Source organism: Macrobrachium nipponense, chromosome 1, assembly GCF_015104395.2.
Source record: "Macrobrachium nipponense isolate FS-2020 chromosome 1, ASM1510439v2, whole genome shotgun sequence".
Taxonomy (NCBI): Eukaryota; Metazoa; Arthropoda; class Malacostraca; order Decapoda; family Palaemonidae; genus Macrobrachium; species Macrobrachium nipponense.
In genome coordinates, this window is record NC_087200.1 from 198,553,633 (window position 1) to 198,564,273 (window position 10,641).

The window sequence follows — 10,641 nt, forward strand, 5'->3', positions numbered from 1 at the left end:
AAACAATTACTACTGGCAGATATATACTTAGCTATAGACTCCGTCGTCCCGACAGAATTCAAAACTCGCGGAGGCACCGCTACCGGTAGTCAGGTTGATCTACCATTCCCCCGCCGCTGGGTGGCGGAATCCCAACCATTCCCGTTTTCTGAGCCAGATTTTTCTCTTAACACCTGTCTCCTGAGGGGAGGCTGGGTGGGCCCTTAATCGATATATCTGCCAGGTAAGTATGTATAACTTTATTGTATCTTAACAATATCATTTTTATACATGCGACTTACCAGGCAGAATATATACTTAGCTGATTGACACCCTTGGTGGAGGGCGAGAGACAGCTATATATATAAACAAAATTCTAATAACGGGAAACAACAATTGTTGTAGGATATCAATCCTTGGTTCTTACCTGTTTGGGCTGAAGACTTCATGATTACTGTCATTTAGTCTGCCTGCCTCAAGAGCTTCAGTGAGGTAAACCACCTATGACCGAACAGCCCTTCTGGATCATGTCAATGGGGGCTAGCCCGCTTACGCGACAGAACCTGCATGGATCGTACCAATGGGGCTTACCCGCTTACATGGCAGAGCCTGACCTGTATCTTATCAATGGGGGCTAGCCCTCTTACATGACAGAGCTTTAGGCTTTACATAATGCACAACAGGAGACCAAAAGTTAATCCCGACCACCTGACCTTCCTAACCATGTTAAATCTAAGAACTGAAAAGGGTTCTTCCTATACCCTCTTTCAGTCAACCATAAAAACCGAACACCCATAATGTTAAAATTACATAACCTAACTAATTAGGATTAACCTCAGCTCCTCCTCCCAGCACTAAATCCGCGGACACATATGCTCCCAGTGAAAAGCACTTCTCATAAGTAACTCTCACATCCTTTAGATAGTGAGAGGCGAACACTGAGTTACACTTCCAATACGTGGATTCATTAGATTTTGAAGGAGCCACGTTTTATGAAAAGCCATTGAGGTTGCTATGGCCCTCACTTCGTGTGCTTTTACCTGAGGAGTTTAAATTGTTCTTCACCACATTTAAGATGCGCTTCCTCAATAACGTCTTTAATGAAACGTAAGGGCGTTTTTTGATATTGGTCTTGTAGGATCCTTGACCGAACACCAAAGACTTTCCTGCGTACCTCCCAAAAGAGACTTTCTTTGTAAATAAAATTTTAGCGCTCTTACTGGACAAAGGGTCTTCTCCTTTTCTTCCCCCATAAGAGAAGAGAGTGCCTTCACTTCGAAGCTTCTAGGCCACGGTTTTGATGGGTTTTCGTTCTTGGCTAAGAAGAGAGGCTTAAAAGAGCAAATTGCAGCCTCCTTCTTAAACCCCACACTCTGCCCTCGAACGCTTGAAGTTCACTCACCCTTTTTGCCGTGGCTAAGGCGAACAGGAATAGAGATTTCCTCGTCAAATCCCTAAAAGAAGAATTATTGGAAGGTACGAATCTTTCAGACATCAAATATGCAGCACTATATCCAAGTTCCAACTGGATTTTTATTATTCTGACTTTTTGAGGTCTCAAAAGACCTAATAAGGTCATGTAGATCCTTATTGTCCGACACCTCCAGACCCCTATGCCTAAACACCGAGGCCAGCATACTTCTATACCCCTTGATCGTAGATACCGCTAGGCCACACTTTCTTCTAAGGTAAAGAAGAAAATTTGCATGTCGTTATAGAGGTACTGAAGAGGATAGCTCATGCGTCCTGCACCATCTTCTAAACACTTCCCACTTCGACTGGTACACCCGTAATGTGGATGGTCTCCTGGCTCTTGCGATTGCTTTTGAAGCTTCGCGAGAAAACCCCCTCGCTCTAACGAGTCCTTCGATAGTCTGAAGGCAGTCAGACTTAGAGCGGGGAAGGTTTTTGTGATACCTGTCGAAGTGGGGTTGTTTGAGAAGATCGCTCCTTAGTGGGGAGCGATCTGGGAAGATCCACTATCCACTCCAGCAACTCTGTCACCCAATCTAGGGCTGGCCAAAAGGGAGCGATCAAAGTTAATTTCGTTCCCTCTGAGGAGGCAAACTTTCTTATTACTTACTCCCCTACCATTTTGAAGAAGGGGGGAAAAGCGTACCCGTCTATTCCCTTCCAATCCATGAGGAGACCGTCTATCGCTATTGCTCTTGGATCCGCGATGGGGGAGCAATAATTCTCCAACCTCTTGTTCCAGTTGGTTGCGAACAAGTCTACGTTCGGCCTTCCCCATAACCCCCATAACTGATCGCACACTTGAGGGTGGAGAGTCCATTCGGTGGGGAGCACTTGGTCCTCTTCTGCTTAGCAGATCCGGCCCTCGAACATTTCTTTCTCTCCCTGAAATAAATCTCGTTAGAGAAAGAGATCTGCTTCTCTTGCGCCCAAAGCAACAACTCCCTCGCTGTCTCGTAAAGGGAGAATGAATGAGTTCCCCCTTGCTTCCTGATATATGCTAGGCTGTCTGTTGTCTGAATTGACCTGAATGATTGATCCTAATATCTGTTCTTGAAAGTGCAAAGAGAGGCTAGGTGAATGGCTTTCAGTTCCTTTTTGTTTATGTGCCAGGACACCTGAGCTCCTTCCCAGGTTCCCGACACTTCTTGTGAATCCAACGTTGCTCCCCACCCTACGTCCGATGCGTCTGCAAACAACGCTCGGAGAGGGCTCTTTTATGTGCAAGGATATTCCTTGACCGAGTTTCTTCTGGGTCTAACCACCACCGAAGATCTTGTTTGACCTTGTCCGTTATCCTGAATGACTCTTCGAGGTCCTGGGAACTTTGATCCCAGTTCTCTCCTTCAGATAATACTGAAGGGGTCTTAGGTGCAGTCTCCCACCCCTAGGGAAAACGAACTGCTCCAACGAGGAAATGGTTCCCAGCAAACTCATCCATCCCTCGCGGAACAATTTCCTTCTTTCCCTAGAATCCTGACACCTTTGTAGGCAGCCGCTCTATTCTCTCTGTTGACGGAGACACTAGAAAACCCGAGAATCCATCCGAATCCCCAGATAAACTATGTTCTGCTGGGGATCCAGCTGGGACTTCCCGAGGTTGACTAGGAGTCCCAATGACTGCGTCATCTTTAATGTTACTGAAAGGTCCTCCAGACACTGTTGCTTCGACTTTGCTCGTATTAGCCAGTCGTCCAAATACATCGAGATTCTGATCCCTCTCTAAATGTAGCCAATGCGCCACATTCCTTAGGATACCCGTGAAGACTTGCGGGGCCGTCGAAAGTCCGAAGCAAAGCGCTCGAAATTGAAACACTCTTCCCGTGACATGAATCTTAGGTATTTCCTTGATGCCGGATGAATTGGCACATGGAAATATGCATCTTGAAGGTCCAGGGATACCATCCAGTCCCCTGGACGAAGAGCAGAAAGTACAGAGGAAGAGGTCTCCATCGAGAACTTCTTCTTGATCACAAAGACGTTCAGCGCACTTACGTCCAAAACGGCCTCCACCCGCCCGAGGCTTTTGGTACCAGGAATAGACGGTTGTAGAAACCTGGTGAATGGAGATCTTGAACCGGTTTTCTATTGCCCTTTTCTGCAACATAAGTTCTACTGCTTGCAGGAGGAGCTTGACTCTTGACAGGATCGTTGTATCTCGCTGTTTAACTCCCTTGGAGTTCTTGTTAAGGGAGGATATTCCCTGAAGGGGATGAGGTATCCTCTCTCGAGGATCGAGAGGGTCCAGCTGTCCGCCCCTCTCTTCGCCCAGACTCCTGGCAAAGTTCGACAGTCTGGCGCCTACCGCTATCTGGAGGACTTCTTCTTCATTTTGCCTTCCCTGCAGGTCTCCTGGAAGGTCTTCCTCTGGTATCCGGTCTTCTACCTCTAAAAGGGGTTCTTGAGGAGGAAGAGGCTCCTCGAAATGGGCTGCTGAAGAGGTGTTTTATCCTTCTTTTGAAAGGAACCGCAGGCTTGAACCTCTTTGCTGACTGTGTCAGGTAAATCCTGTGTGGCTTTTCCAGCTAATGATTTTGCTACATCCCTCACCAGTGTCCCTGTGGGAAAAGGTGGTTCGAAGCGGCGAATATAGCAAGGCCGACCTCTGTAGAGGAGATACTGACTTGACAGGAAAGACCCATACACTGCTCTCTTTTTCAAAACTCCCGATCCAAAAAGAGCAGCCACTTCCACCGAACCGTCCATCACCGCTCTGTCCAGACACGATAACACACTCGATAATTCTTCCATCGTGACAAATTCGGGATCTTGGGCTCTCTTCGCAAGGGCTCCCAAAGCCCAGTCCATAAAATTAATACTTCGAGCGTCCTAAAGAGTCCCTTTAGTAGATGGTCCAGTTCACACATCCCCCAAGTAGCTTTTGCTGATAGTAGAGCGCACCTCCTTGAAGAATCTACTAAGGAAGCGTAATCTGCGTCTGCCGATGAAGGCAGTCCTAAGCCCATAGGTTCCTGGGTATCGTACCATCTTCCAGGTTTACCCGTCAACTTTGAAGGAGGGCATGAAAAAACAGTCTTGCCGCCTCTCTTTTATTCTTAAGCCATTCTCCAAATCCTTTGAACGCTTTTTTTCATACTAAGGGCTGGACGCATCTTTACAAATGAGGATACCTTTGGAGACTTCGTGCTCATAGCCAAAAGATCCTGGAGAGGGCGGATCCGCTGGTTGAAGCTTATCTCCGAACTCCTGCAACAACAACAAGGACAATCTCTTATAATCAGAGACTACTACATCCACAGGTAATTCTTCATCCGAGACTTCTTCTAAGTCTCCGGCTGCCGGGGATCCTTTCGGAGAAGAGCGGTTCTTAGTTGTCGAGGGACTTCTGTCAAACGAAGAAGAACGTCGTCCGTGTGACAAATCCTTGCTACTACAAGGCGCAACAGAGTTCTTAAACGCACGAGATCTTCTCTCAGGCACCTGTCCTACCAGGTGAAGGGCTTCTACTCTCCGAAGAACTCATAAAGTGCGAAGGGGTCTTACTCTGACCTAAGCTCGTACAAGGCGCCTGGCGCTCTACTCGACTCCTGACGCCTGCTCGACTCCTGGCGTCTGTTAGACTCCTGGCGCCTACCCGACTCCTGACGCCTGCTCGACTCCTGAAGGCTGCTTGATTCCTGGCGCCTGCTTGACTCCTGGCGCTTGTCGTGGACTCCTTGTAGGCTCTTGACGCCTCTCACAAGACTCTGGCGTCTGTAAGGCTCTATACGCCTGTAATATTCTTGGCGCCTACTAGGCTCTGTCAACTCTATGTTTTCTCACAAGCTCCTGCTTCTAGGCTCTTGACGCCTATCCTGATCCTCAGAAGAGGAGTCCGACTCCTGACTTCTCCTAAGAGACGTAGCTGACCGCTTGCTCTGCGAGCGGCTACCGCTGGGAACTTTCTTCCTATAGATAGGAGAGGATCGTTTAAAGGAGAACGAGAGAGTCTCTCCGGAGACGAGCGCCTGCTAGATGAGAAACTTCTCTCCTACCAGGAGAAGACAATTTTGATCTCTTCACTGGAAGGGAGGAGTCTTTCCTTCGAGACGAATCCTTAGTAGAGCGCCTACCAAGGAGGATATTTGCTCCTGTAGATTAAGCAGGAAAGCTTTGTCGGATCTTGAGGCGCTGGAGACGGTCTTCTCGCCCTCTTTACTAGTCGAAGGAAAATCCTCTGGAAATCGCTCTGGGCTTGAATCAAAAGCGTCTCCTTTCGGCGCTACCCACGATCTCTTCAGAGGACGAGACTTCGAAGCAGAGCTCCATCCACGCCTGGACGAGGAGGAGTCCGACGCAGAAAAACACTCTTCCAGGATGCCTTTTCTACGGCTATCCAAGGCAGCCTGGGTCGTTACTTCAGGGTCTGCCGAAGGGACGCCTGATCGTTGGGGATGCTCCACATCCTCCCTGCGGCTTTTGACATTCCTCCTCCCCTGGTCCTGGGAGTTTTGGAATCGGTCTAGGCCTAGGAGCAAATGCGGAGCCGATCAGACGCCCCCTCCACTGCACTGGGGTCACTGTATTCACTGACACTACCTACCTTGTGTTTCCATGGCTTTAAGCTGCTCCTGAAGCTCCTGATCGAGGATCTCATTTTTTCCATTTCTGAAATGAACCCTTAGATTCAACACAGGGAGAAGGGGCTGAGGTTATGGGAGAAACATCATCTAGTTTGTTAATTTCTGATTCAGGCTCAAAAGAACAAGATCTACTCGAGCTTCTAGCTGACGCTTTCCTAGCTCTATCCTTCTCTCTTTTCTTAATATAAGAAGCTAATTCCTTCCATCCTTGCTCCGAAAGCCCTTCACATTCAGCACAAGTTCTATCAACCGCACATTCAGAACCTCTACATTTACTACAAAGCGTATGAGGATCTACCTCTGCTTTAAACAACCTAGTTTCTGCATTCTTCCCTTGCACAAACCCTAAACTTAGGTGTTACTTTAGCTTCAGCCATCTTAATAGAAAAAACCAAATCCAAATCCTAATCCAGTCCAAAATAAGCGTATGCCAATCCCGAGAATAAACAAGAGTACTTCACCAAATGAGTCCAACCAATTCTCGGCAAATGAGCAGAATTCCAATCAGGAGAGACCAAACAACAGTTTGTTGCCGGCCTCAGCGACAGAGAAAATCTGGCTCAGAAAACGGGAATGGTTGGGATTCCGCCACCCAGCGGCGGGAATGGTAGATCACCTGACCTACCGGTAGCGTGTGCCGCGAGTTTTGAATTCTGTCGGGACGAACGGAGTCTATAGCTAAGTATATATCTGCCTGGTAAGTCGCATGTATAAAAATTCTAGTTTTGAGATTTACCAATTATGTAAACACCATTAGCTCTTAGTGGCACAGTTGTTGTCGGAAGAGTCCCATTGGTGTAGATTTGCCCATCCATAAATATGACCCAGTTTCCAGTCTGGAAAGCATACGTGAAGCAGAAGTGCACCCACTGCCTCACTTCTGTTATGATGCTGGAGGTAGCCCAGTTGCCATGGAGTGACACCTTGTATCCAGTCCTCCAGTGATCTGATCAGAAAGAGAAACAATTACTACTACATACACTTCTATGGCTGGAGTATATATTTTGTACAAGGGTAATGAGAAATGAAAGCTTCAACAGTACTGAATTAAGACCAGATAAATAATTTAAGATCATGGTTATGAAAGACTGGCATTGTGCAAGATTTTCCCCCTGATCCCAACCCCTTGATGAGGTGGGGGTGCTTAGGGATCCACTACAAAAAGAGTATGCTCTTTTATGCCTACTTTCTCTCTCTCTGCTGTGGATTCAACTGAACATTGGGACCCTTCACTCCTTTACTCCTCCTCTTCCTACTCCTATAAATTTTCTCCTTTCATTGATGACCTTGGCATGGTACTGGATCAGTTGAGTCACTGCTCTTCTAACTTGACGGAGGGTGGACTTGGACAGCATGTCATTCCATTTGTAAAACTAGAGTAGTCCCCAACGTGGTCGAGCCAGGGGAAATTTTTATGTTAAACCATTCCCTCAGCGCTGGGTCCGATCTCGAAGGATAGAGACTGTTGCCTGATTAGGTTGTAACATTGAGAGATCCGTGACTAAGCGATGCCCCACTGTACTCGTATATCACTCAGAAACCCCCAAGAGCCTATAAGTCCCACAAGGTAACCAAAGAAAATCTGCTCGGGCAGTTGTGGTGGCAAAATGGCCCAACTCCACCTGTCCTGAGGGACCTACGGGAGCGGCAGCACTTCCACAGGCAGGTGGAATGGAGACAACAGGTACGGCAACAGCTACTGGAGAATGGTCCAGGGATGAGCTCTTTGAGCACTCGAAGTTAGGGGGCAGGGCAGGGCGAGACAGCAAACTCAGGCGGAGGAACCATCTCCCTCCGGGGCCAACGTACGGCAGTGGGGCTTGTACCGCAGCTGAAGGGGTGACTGTAGTCACGTGCTGGGTATACACCAGGTGCGGTGGAGTGGCATAACCTGGTGTCGACACTGTTTGTGGTTGTCGTCTCCACCTCGTGAGTGACTGGGGCTGCAGCCAGATGATGAATCAGCCCCTGGATACTCGAAGTGCCTGGAAGGCTCAAAGATTGCCACACCTGCTGGAGATCTCCCCCCACGGAGGCAGACACACCTGGAGAAGCAACAGTCGGGTTAATAGGCGGGGGTTCCTGTTTGCTCAGAGAGGGAAGGATCCCACCCTGAATGGACAGAAGACCCTGAGTACAATGCAAGGTCGGGGTGTCCGCCCTCCTTCCTCTGCGCTCGACAAATCAAGCGAAGAAGCGGAGTGGGACACGTCCCCCGAAGGGAAGAGAGTGATCCGCGGGAGTTGACGAGGAGGAAGGAAAGATGATGTGTCGGTCACCAAAGTGTCGAGGGAGAGCTTTCCTCCGACACCTTGGTGGCCTTAAGCGGCTTCTTCCTCTTCTCATACAACTCCCACCCTCTGCTCCATCCGACCAAGAACACATTTAACACAAGTCAGAGACAAGAGCATTCACGAACTTGGTATCTCTAACATAAGGGATGAGGATCCACAGTTTCACTGGACCTGAAAGCCCCACACTTACGGCCTCCCCCTCCAAGGCACACTCTCTGGTTGGATGGGGCGAGGGGGCTTCTCTGATTTGTGGGCCTCCATGTCTAGCGATGCAATCAAGAATAATATAAACAATAATAATAACAAAGTATGCTGGAAGTAAACCCTCTTCTAAACATGTCTTATTAAAAGTGATTGCTGCCTCAGCTGCATTAATTTTATACAGGTTCTTCTCTATTTTTCTAATTATTGCTTTCTCATTGTTGCTTAAACCGGTGAGCAACGCACCGAAGGTTGACATATCTCAATTAGGTAAAAATTTCAGTTGGGGTAGTCAAATTTGCGGGTATATCCCGTAGAGTTTATTACAGATAGAATTTATGTTAAATTCTATTTTTCTATTCTTTTTTATTCTTTTCCGGAAAGAATAAAAAGAATGGATACGAACACGCGTAAAAAGCTCCACCTACCCTCTCCCCCCACCTCCACTGCCACCTCTGTCCTTCTTCCTTCCTTCACCTTGCTTCTCTCTCTCTGTTGCAAATTGGTATGTGTTCCCCTCCCCCAAACTGGGTATAAGACTTATACAAAATGTGGAAATTGGTGAAATTAGCCTATGTGTTGAAAGTATATATACATAAATATTAAAGCAATTTTATCATTATTGCATTACTACGACAACTAGAATTCATGGAAACAGTTTATATAATGCATCGGCGTATGTGTGAAGCTCTACTAATATGGCAACGATGATTTTGCCATTCTTAGCATGCAAAACATTAAAAGTTACATTTATTTCTGGCATACAGTTATTTAAAAAAAAATCAAAATACTAATATTAAACTTAAATCAATGAAAAGTGCTAGAAAAAAAATATATATACTATATACTAATCCACTTATCCGTCGTCTGCTCCGCGATGGTTTTCGGCAGCCAGATGTACGACAGGTTAGAAACATTGGATTGTATCTACTTTAGAATATCTGTAATTTTTCGGGTAATTTGGTTGCAAAAAAGGATCAATAAAGACATGGGTTAAATAAAAAATTTTGAAATAACAAAGTAAAGTTGAACTAAATAATGAGTAAAGTAAATAATTAAGGGAATAAAACTTTGCAGTGTCGTCGTCTGCTGCTCGTAACTGTGTATGTGGATTGAGCGCTTAGGAACGAGGAACAGCAACGTGGTTCAAGTGCAATGTGGAGTGAATTAAGACCAAAATGTGTATAATAACAATCAAATAAGCACTGTGGAGTTTCAGTTGTGATGGCAGTAAGGATAAAACCACCGATTACAAGGCAAAAATGAATTCAGTTCAAACCATGACCCGGGAATAACAAGTTTCATACTTTCAGTAATATAGGCAACAAATGTTGTTTTATTGCGCTGATTACAACTGCAATCTTGAGTAAGATCAATAAACGTTACATGTATACGCTAACATGTTCAAATGATTGCTGGGAAGGCTGGAAGATGGTGGACAGTCCGTGACTAGGCCGCCAGCCCCACGATCGCCATATTGGATTTCAAAACGCCTATGAAAAACATTATTTTAAGGAATGAGCGTCACATGCTCATTTTAGTTCGTATGGGGCTTACATAGTATATCAACATTATGTTGACGAAACTTCAATCTTTTGAATGGTATGCTCAGAGTTGTAATTGTATTCTTGAATTAAATATCGAGTGAATAAGACCCGGCCAGCGTGATGATGGTGGATCATCCGCGATTGTTTACCCTATTATTATTGTGATTTTTTTATATTTTTATTTAGTGTCAAAATGTTTTGATGATAGGTAGTAGGTATAGTTTAGTAGGTGCGTCACCCGTTGACATTTTCAACTTGAAACAATTCAGAGAAACAATTCAGTTCAACTAGGTATTAGCCTATTACTACCTACTGTCGCTGATCTAGCTAGTATAATAGTGCTGTACCCGTAGCTCTTGGCAACAGTGTACGGCAACTGCTGCATGATTAGCAAACTGCTGTACCTACAACAAGTCAATTAATAACGCAATACGGCACCACTGACAGCTCACGTACCCCAACTAGGCTAGCTACCTATTTGTTTTTCTTTAAGAAAGCAACAACGGTAGGAATTTTAGGCACTGGAATTATAATTACAAAACAAGAATCAACTTGTGTTTATTA